This window comes from Penaeus japonicus, unplaced genomic scaffold (genome assembly GCF_977035675.1).
Source record: "Penaeus japonicus unplaced genomic scaffold, GWHDUDI00000001_assembly GWHDUDI00000012, whole genome shotgun sequence".
Lineage (NCBI taxonomy): Eukaryota > Metazoa > Arthropoda > Malacostraca > Decapoda > Penaeidae > Penaeus > Penaeus japonicus.
The window spans coordinates 35,661,730-35,671,334 of NW_028234414.1; the positions used below are offsets into that span (position 1 = coordinate 35,661,730).

The window sequence follows — 9,605 nt, forward strand, 5'->3', positions numbered from 1 at the left end:
ACCTTTCTGCTGAGGAATCTCTTTCCCGAGGACTTTCGCTTTCCTCTGTCTGTCTTCCTCCAGTTGATCTGTTTTTGTGTGGATTGCAACTCCTCTTTCCGAGGACGTTCTACACTCAGATGGTTGAGGTACGTCGACGATGTCTTTGCCCTCTGGTCTCATGACCTTGCTCTCTTCACAGACCCTTTATAGATTCCATAATTTTATCGCTCTGGTGACTCTTTCTTCTTTTCAGTGTATAAAAAATCCATGCACAGCTGGATTTATTTACAGTTCTATTACCATCCCCTTTCATGTTAAGAGAGGTGTCAATATCTCTATGTCGTTCTTTTGGCATGCTGAGCTACCTTCGCTTTATTCTCGACGCAACGCTATCCAACGCCCATCGCATGTTCCGGGACTCCCATCCCAGAGAGGCACCTCACCTGCCTATCCTTAGCCTGCTATACACCGAGGAATTCCACTCTTTTCGTCGCTTACTACACCCTACCTTTCGCCAGGTGAACAGACTCCTGTGCAACCTGGTCCTCTCCTGTCCTCCCTCTGCTTCAAATGTAGGCACCTATGCCATCCCTGTACTTCGGTAAGACCGGCGCCTGTCTCACCAAGTCCCAGTATAAGTATGCTGTATCCAGAGGACATACTAACAACGCTCTCTTCTGCCATTGTAGTAACCTGGGATTGGCTGATTGACTGTGGTCCTTCCTCACAAATCAAACCACCAAAGGTCGTACGCCCTCCATCTCTTCCAGCACTTTCTTGTTTGCTCTGACACGTCACTTCCCCTGGACATCCTACGCACGCATCTCATCCAATGCCTGCCAGTGGAGATTCAGCCTATCCTCCTCGCTTCAGATCTACCATTGAAAGTTAGCTTCGAAGGCCGACGTCATCCTCGCTTTAAGTCACCATGCCGCCACAGTTGCTGCAGTAACACGGCTTCTCCTGTGATTCTCGACTCCCTCACATCGCACCCCTGGAAGCTGCAAGTGCATCACCCATCAACGTTTATGGTGAGCGCTCCCTTACTCCCAGTAAGCATTGGGTGTACCTCGTCGCCGATGTACCTCACCCCATCATCGGCACTGATTTCCTCGTCAATTACGGCATCAAGGTCGACCTCAGTTGCCTCCATTTTCTCCTTCATTCCCATCTCTGGCACCTTTAAAGACATTCTCCGCGAGTCCTCTTCAACACTCAACCATCCTTTAAGGAGGACCTTCAGTACTCGGCATCAAATGTGGTCCATTGATGCACCCTCGCCCTCCCTCTCTCTCACTCTTTCTTTCTAACACTTTCTCTCTCTTGTAGTCTATCTTTCTAACTCTTTCTCTCTTATAATCTCTCTCTCTCTAACTCTTTCTCTCCTTTATAGCTTTCTCTTTCTATTTCTAACTCTCTCTTTCTCTGTGTCTTTCTTCTCTGCCTCCTGCCCCCCCCCCCTCTCTCTCTCTTCCTTTCTCTCATCCTATTTATCTCTCTTTGTGGATAAAGGTAGAAGGGTGGTGGGGCGAATCCCCCTGTGTGTGTGTGATTGCGTGTACAAATATGCATGTATATATGGATGTGTGTGTGTGCGTGTTTTTTTTTGTGTGTGAACATATATATACATCCGTTCTGTTCTGAACCAGACGAAGTCCTAGTATGGGCGCTTGGACTAGGAGTGATTCGAAATCTTTATGTTGATGCTTTTGATTGGTTGATTAAACAATAATTAATTAAGTCATTTATGGTCATTCGGAAATTTCTGTATCCTTAGTTGCGGACTAACTGGAAATGTTAGCTACCGCTGAACTTTAACAAATATTGGGTTTGCTTGCCATACCTAAACTTTTCCTCTCGGCCTTATGGTAGCTAACATCATGCTCTTATGTATGCCAATGCCTCAGTATCCTTCAGGCTACTGCACTGGGCAAAGCCTGGCTGACAGGGAACTCAACAGTTAGGACACTAAAGTGTGTCTTCAATGCATGCAGTGGTGTCATGAGTTCCAGCACATTTACCACAAGTGAATTCACCTCCTAGTCCAGGGAGAGGGAAATTAGGGGTGTTGGGGTGGGCAGCAGCAGCCTTTGCTCTTTCATCTGCCAATTCATTCCAAGGGATCCCAACAGGAACTGGTACCTACCAGATGATCTTCTGTCAGTCCGTCAGTTTAAGCAAATACCCGGTCTTCTGGATCGGTCATTAGGAAGGGTAGCCAGAAATCGTTTATACAGGAGTATTAGAGTGGGTCCGAACCCTGGGCCAATCCCTTAACTATTGTATCAACCTAATTCCAATAGCAAAGAGAATATGCAACTATTATAGCTTTACGTATTAATCGCTCCCCCCGCTTATTGAAACCTGTTGCATTCTTCAGTACCAGCTAAGAGCCTAGTGTGAATGAGGGAGCTCACAAGAAAACTCTGGTAGGCTCATGTAAGTCACATGGAAGATGTAGTTCAGGAGTAGAAGAGAGTAGTGCCCGAAGTATGCTCCAGATTACTGGGCCTTCTTATCCAGGGGTCATACACCGTAAGGTACAATGAAATCATGAATTATAGGACTGTGCTCGACCTTCCAGTGGACAGGCGGAAGATCTCGGTCTGAACAAATGCAGGATTCTACCAGTTGGCATCCTCCAGGTCCTTCTTTGGATTAATCCAGTCAAGTTGGAAATTGTCGGAATCAGGAAAAAAAGGAAGAACACTTATGGCACACTTTGATACTATCTTCAACAGATATACACAGACGGCTCCAAGGTCCAAAGATGGTGTAGGTTTTATGGCAGACAGCTGAGTAGCAAGGGAAGTCTTCCTACCAAAGCATATGTATTCACTGCAGAGTTGTATAACATCTTTACTGCGATTATGATGATCAAGGGTACAGAGAGCCATAGCTTTGTTATATACTGATTCTCGTAGTGTGCTACAGGCAGTCGACAGTTTGAACTCATCACACCCAGTGACGAAGAAGATCCAAGACTGACTCTAGTGACTTCATGGAAGATCATCTTCTGGTGGATACTAGATCCTATTGGGATCCCTGGTAATGAATTGGCAGATGAGAGGGCAAAAGCTGCTTCTGCCCGCCCCAACACTACTAACTTCCCTCTCCCTCACACCGACCTGAAGCACTCCAGATCAGAGAAGCCCTTAGAGATAAGCGGAAAAAAAACAGTGGCAAACCACCGAATCCGATAAGCTGCAGGAAATATATGAAGACCTTGGCTTCTGGTTCAAAAGTACCAATGTGAACTGGAAGATAAAAGTTGTTCTACCAAGACTATGAATCGGGTACACGAGATTGAGGCATGGGTGAATGATGGCTGGATCCCCACACACTAATTGCGAAGAATGCCCAGAGGCATTGACTGTAACCCATGTTGTGACTATGAGTCTATTAGTAGTTGCGATTACCTGCACTTTGTGGACGGTTGTAATTAATACATGTATTGCAGAGAAGATCGCAGGGATGTGATCATGGTTACATGTATATGTAACCATTGGCATAAACACAGTGAATGTTCCAAGGGCCCTTATTAACGGTCATACCACATTGAAAGTATTGTTTCCTGTCCAGTCAGCGAAGTTCAGCGATGTTGGGTCTGGTCAGTAACTGGATGGGTGACTGCCTGGGAACACCAGATACTATTGGCATTTTGTTACCTGTACATGATAGAGAGGTAGAGGTGTAAGGCACTTCTTTTCAATTGGCTGCAGGTTTATTTATTTTCTAAGAAGGCACTGAAAATGGAACGGATCTTTCTTGGTGACAAGTATTCTTGCTTCCCCAAACATTTTAATATAATAATATTAGTAGTAATGGTGAAAACATTGGTAGTAATAACGAGGACAGTGCTAATACGAAAAATTTCGCACTTATTTTCACATCAGCTTTTCTGTTTTCGATTAGCATAATCATGTCATTAGTTTCAATATTGGGTGACCGCCTGGGAACACCAGATGCTGTTGGCATTTTGTTACCTGTCCATGGGTGAGAATGCACTTCTTTTCAATCGGCAACGTAAGGTTAGCTTGATTTCTAAGAAGAGAAGACACTGGAAACGAATCGAATCTTTCTTAGCAAGTGCATTATGGGATGATCATGGTAGTAAATTTGAAATAGGTTTGACAGTGATAGCATTGGTAGTAATAATGAGGACAATGGTAATAAGAAAGAACTGATGATTAAGATTTAGCAGTCATTTTGTCGGCAGCTGATGACTTGAGTGACAGTGATGGTGATGATAGAGCCCATGTGTGGTTGTGTATGAAGATACATGGCCATAGATGATATGTCAGCTCTTTTAAGCCTTCTTTACAGAGTTACACAGGTTGAAATTGTAGCAGGTGCATGAATTTTGGGCGGGAAAAAAAAAAGACGAATTGCTTTTGGCTATGTAGCTTCCTCAGGGCAGGATATAGCGAAAGTGCCTTTTGTATTTGTTGTTTTTCCCTTCTCTGTTTTGTGTACAGGTTGGTGAGCATGAAGGGTTTGTTTTTAATTGGATTTCCTGGCGAGCAGATCTGAGGAATGTGATTGGCAATGGAATTTCTATGCAAAGAAAAGGGTAAATGGGTAAGATATCGTGAGTATAGGTGAGCATTGGCATAAAGGTGGTGAGTGTTTGTTGGTTTCTTGCCAACGGTCATACCACGTTGAAAGCACCGCTTCTCGTCCGATCAGCGAAGTTAAGCAGCGTCGGGTCTGGTCAGTACTTGGATGGGTGACCGCCTGGGAACACCAGATGCTGTTGGCATTTTGTTACCTGTCCATGGGTGAGAATGCACTTCTTTTCAATCGGCAACGTAAGGTTAGCTTGATTTCTAAGAAGAGAAGACACTGGAAACGAATCGAATCTTTCTTAGCAAGTGCATTATGGGATGATCATGGTAGTAAATTTGAAATAGGTTTGACAGTGATAGCATTGGTAGTAATAATGAGGACAATGGTAATAAGAAAGAACTGATGATTAAGATTTAGCAGTCATTTTGTCGGCAGCTGATGACTTGAGTGACAGTGATGGTGATGATAGAGCCCATGTGTGGTTGTGTATGAAGATACATGGCCATAGATGATATGTCAGCTCTTTTAAGCCTTCTTTACAGAGTTACACAGGTTGAAATTGTAGCAGGTGCATGAATTTTGGGCGGGAAAAAAAGAGACGAATTGCTTTTGGCTATGTAGCTTCCTCAGGGCAGGATATAGCGAAAGTGCCTTTTGTATTTGTTGTTTTTCCCTTCTCTGTTTTGTGTACAGGTTGGTGAGCATGAAGGGTTTGTTTTTTAATTGGATTTCCTGGCGAGCAGATCTGAGGAATGTGATTGGCAATGGAATTTCTATGCAAAGAAAAGGGTAAATGGGTAAGATATCGTGAGTATAGGTGAGCATTGGCATAAAGGTGGTGAGTGTTTGTTGGTTTCTTGCCAACGGTCATACCACGTTGAAAGCACCGCTTCTCGTCCGATCAGCGAAGTTAAGCAGCGTCGGGTCTGGTCAGTACTTGGATGGGTGACCGCCTGGGAACACCAGATGCTGTTGGCATTTTGTTACCTGTCCATGGGTGAGAATGCACTTCTTTTCAATCGGCAACGTAAGGTTAGCTTGATTTCTAAGAAGAGAAGACACTGGAAACGAATCGAATCTTTCTTAGCAAGTGCATTATGGGATGATCATGGTAGTAAATTTGAAATAGGTTTGACAGTGATAGCATTGGTAGTAATAATGAGGACAATGGTAATAAGAAAGAACTGATGATTAAGATTTAGCAGTCATTTTGTCGGCAGCTGATGACTTGAGTGACAGTGATGGTGATGATAGAGCCCATGTGTGGTTGTGTATGAAGATACATGGCCATAGATGATATGTCAGCTCTTTTAAGCCTTCTTTACAGAGTTACACAGGTTGAAATTGTAGCAGGTGCATGAATTTTGGGCGGGAAAAAAAAGAGACGAATTGCTTTTGGCTATGTAGCTTCCTCAGGGCAGGATATAGCGAAAGTGCCTTTTGTATTTGTTGTTTTTCCCTTCTCTGTTTTGTGTACAGGTTGGTGAGCATGAAGGGTTTGTTTTTTAATTGGATTTCCTGGCGAGCAGATCTGAGGAATGTGATTGGCAATGGAATTTCTATGCAAAGAAAAGGGTAAATGGGTAAGATATCGTGAGTATAGGTGAGCATTGGCATAAAGGTGGTGAGTGTTTGTTGGTTTCTTGCCAACGGTCATACCACGTTGAAAGCACCGCTTCTCGTCCGATCAGCGAAGTTAAGCAGCGTCGGGTCTGGTCAGTACTTGGATGGGTGACCGCCTGGGAACACCAGATGCTGTTGGCATTTTGTTACCTGTCCATGGGTGAGAATGCACTTCTTTTCAATCGGCAACGTAAGGTTAGCTTGATTTCTAAGAAGAGAAGACACTGGAAACGAATCGAATCTTTCTTAGCAAGTGCATTATGGGATGATCATGGTAGTAAATTTGAAATAGGTTTGACAGTGATAGCATTGGTAGTAATAATGAGGACAATGGTAATAAGAAAGAACTGATGATTAAGATTTAGCAGTCATTTTGTCGGCAGCTGATGACTTGAGTGACAGTGATGGTGATGATAGAGCCCATGTGTGGTTGTGTATGAAGATACATGGCCATAGATGATATGTCAGCTCTTTTAAGCCTTCTTTACAGAGTTACACAGGTTGAAATTGTAGCAGGTGCATGAATTTTGGGCGGGAAAAAAAGAGACGAATTGCTTTTGGCTATGTAGCTTCCTCAGGGCAGGATATAGCGAAAGTGCCTTTTGTATTTGTTGTTTTTCCCTTCTCTGTTTTGTGTACAGGTTGGTGAGCATGAAGGGTTTGTTTTTTAATTGGATTTCCTGGCGAGCAGATCTGAGGAATGTGATTGGCAATGGAATTTCTATGCAAAGAAAAGGGTAAATGGGTAAGATATCGTGAGTATAGGTGAGCATTGGCATAAAGGTGGTGAGTGTTTGTTGGTTTCTTGCCAACGGTCATACCACGTTGAAAGCACCGCTTCTCGTCCGATCAGCGAAGTTAAGCAGCGTCGGGTCTGGTCAGTACTTGGATGGGTGACCGCCTGGGAACACCAGATGCTGTTGGCATTTTGTTACCTGTCCATGGGTGAGAATGCACTTCTTTTCAATCGGCAACGTAAGGTTAGCTTGATTTCTAAGAAGAGAAGACACTGGAAACGAATCGAATCTTTCTTAGCAAGTGCATTATGGGATGATCATGGTAGTAAATTTGAAATAGGTTTGACAGTGATAGCATTGGTAGTAATAATGAGGACAATGGTAATAAGAAAGAACTGATGATTAAGATTTAGCAGTCATTTTGTCGGCAGCTGATGACTTGAGTGACAGTGATGGTGATGATAGAGCCCATGTGTGGTTGTGTATGAAGATACATGGCCATAGATGATATGTCAGCTCTTTTAAGCCTTCTTTACAGAGTTACACAGGTTGAAATTGTAGCAGGTGCATGAATTTTGGGCGGGAAAAAAAGAGACGAATTGCTTTTGGCTATGTAGCTTCCTCAGGGCAGGATATAGCGAAAGTGCCTTTTGTATTTGTTGTTTTTTCCCTTCTCTGTTTTGTGTACAGGTTGGTGAGCATGAAGGGTTTGTTTTTTAATTGGATTTCCTGGCGAGCAGATCTGAGGAATGTGATTGGCAATGGAATTTCTATGCAAAGAAAAGGGTAAATGGGTAAGATATCGTGAGTATAGGTGAGCATTGGCATAAAGGTGGTGAGTGTTTGTTGGTTTCTTGCCAACGGTCATACCACGTTGAAAGCACCGCTTCTCGTCCGATCAGCGAAGTTAAGCAGCGTCGGGTCTGGTCAGTACTTGGATGGGTGACCGCCTGGGAACACCAGATGCTGTTGGCATTTTGTTACCTGTCCATGGGTGAGAATGCACTTCTTTTCAATCGGCAACGTAAGGTTAGCTTGATTTCTAAGAAGAGAAGACACTGGAAACGAATCGAATCTTTCTTAGCAAGTGCATTATGGGATGATCATGGTAGTAAATTTGAAATAGGTTTGACAGTGATAGCATTGGTAGTAATAATGAGGACAATGGTAATAAGAAAGAACTGATGATTAAGATTTAGCAGTCATTTTGTCGGCAGCTGATGACTTGAGTGACAGTGATGGTGATGATAGAGCCCATGTGTGGTTGTGTATGAAGATACATGGCCATAGATGATATGTCAGCTCTTTTAAGCCTTCTTTACAGAGTTACACAGGTTGAAATTGTAGCAGGTGCATGAATTTTGGGCGGGAAAAAAAGAGACGAATTGCTTTTGGCTATGTAGCTTCCTCAGGGCAGGATATAGCGAAAGTGCCTTTTGTATTTGTTGTTTTTCCCACCTCTGTTTTGTGTACAGGTTGGTGAGCATGAAGGGTTTGTTTTTTAATTGGATTTCCTGGCGAGCAGATCTGAGGAATGTGATTGGCAATGGAATTTGTATGCAAAGAAAAGGGTAAATGGGTAAGATATCGTGAGTATAGGTGAGCATTGGCATAAAGGTGGTGAGTGTTTGTTGGTTTCTTGCCAACGGTCATACCACGTTGAAAGCACCGCTTCTCGTCCGATCAGCGAAGTTAAGCAGCGTCGGGTCTGGTCAGTACTTGGATGGGTGACCGCCTGGGAACACCAGATGCTGTTGGCATTTTGTTACCTGTCCATGGGTGAGAATGCACTTCTTTTCAATCGGCAACGTAAGGTTAGCTTGATTTCTAAGAAGAGAAGACACTGGAAACGAATCGAATCTTTCTTAGCAAGTGCATTATGGGATGATCATGGTAGTAAATTTGAAATAGGTTTGACAGTGATAGCATTGGTAGTAATAATGAGGACAATGGTAATAAGAAAGAACTGATGATTAAGATTTAGCAGTCATTTTGTCGGCAGCTGATGACTTGAGTGACAGTGATGGTGATGATAGAGCCCATGTGTGGTTGTGTATGAAGATACATGGCCATAGATGATATGTCAGCTCTTTTAAGCCTTCTTTACAGAGTTACACAGGTTGAAATTGTAGCAGGTGCATGAATTTTGGGCGGGAAAAAAAGAGACGAATTGCTTTTGGCTATGTAGCTTCCTCAGGGCAGGATATAGCGAAAGTGCCTTTTGTATTTGTTGTTTTTCCCACCTCTGTTTTGTGTACAGGTTGGTGAGCATGAAGGGTTTGTTTTTTAATTGGATTTCCTGGCGAGCAGATCTGAGGAATGTGATTGGCAATGGAATTTCTATGCAAAGAAAAGGGTAAATGGGTAAGATATCGTGAGTATAGGTGAGCATTGGCATAAAGGTGGTGAGTGTTTGTTGGTTTCTTGCCAACGGTCATACCACGTTGAAAGCACCGCTTCTCGTCCGATCAGCGAAGTTAAGCAGCGTCGGGTCTGGTCAGTACTTGGATGGGTGACCGCCTGGGAACACCAGATGCTGTTGGCATTTTGTTACCTGTCCATGGGTGAGAATGCACTTCTTTTCAATCGGCAACGTAAGGTTAGCTTGATTTCTAAGAAGAGAAGACACTGGAAACGAATCGAATCTTTCTTAGCAAGTGCATTATGGGATGATCATGGTAGTAAATTTGAAAT

The 9,605-nt window shown here is 43.3% G+C and overlaps 7 non-coding genes across 7 annotated transcripts; all 7 read left to right on the forward strand.

The window, feature by feature from the left end:
- Positions 1–4,625: 4,625 nt before the first annotated feature.
- LOC122265076 (5S ribosomal RNA) lies at positions 4,626–4,744 on the forward strand. The gene has a single exon (XR_006224263.1). It is a non-coding gene; the product is annotated as a 5S ribosomal RNA (ribosomal RNA).
- Positions 4,745–5,410: 666 nt separating this feature from the next.
- On the forward strand, positions 5,411–5,529 carry LOC147470820 (5S ribosomal RNA). The gene has a single exon (XR_015191484.1). It is a non-coding gene; the product is annotated as a 5S ribosomal RNA (ribosomal RNA).
- Positions 5,530–6,196: 667 nt separating this feature from the next.
- On the forward strand, positions 6,197–6,315 carry LOC122242383 (5S ribosomal RNA). The gene has a single exon (XR_006222282.1). It is a non-coding gene; the product is annotated as a 5S ribosomal RNA (ribosomal RNA).
- A 666-nt stretch (positions 6,316–6,981) lies between these two features.
- LOC122265093 (5S ribosomal RNA) lies at positions 6,982–7,100 on the forward strand. Its single transcript, XR_015191488.1, has one exon. It is a non-coding gene; the product is annotated as a 5S ribosomal RNA (ribosomal RNA).
- A 667-nt stretch (positions 7,101–7,767) lies between these two features.
- LOC147470821 (5S ribosomal RNA) lies at positions 7,768–7,886 on the forward strand. The gene has a single exon (XR_015191489.1). It is a non-coding gene; the product is annotated as a 5S ribosomal RNA (ribosomal RNA).
- Positions 7,887–8,552: 666 nt separating this feature from the next.
- Positions 8,553–8,671, forward strand: LOC147470822 (5S ribosomal RNA). Its single transcript, XR_015191481.1, has one exon. It is a non-coding gene; the product is annotated as a 5S ribosomal RNA (ribosomal RNA).
- A 666-nt stretch (positions 8,672–9,337) lies between these two features.
- LOC122265070 (5S ribosomal RNA) lies at positions 9,338–9,456 on the forward strand. The gene has a single exon (XR_006224258.1). It is a non-coding gene; the product is annotated as a 5S ribosomal RNA (ribosomal RNA).
- The last annotated feature ends 149 nt before the right edge of the window (positions 9,457–9,605 follow it).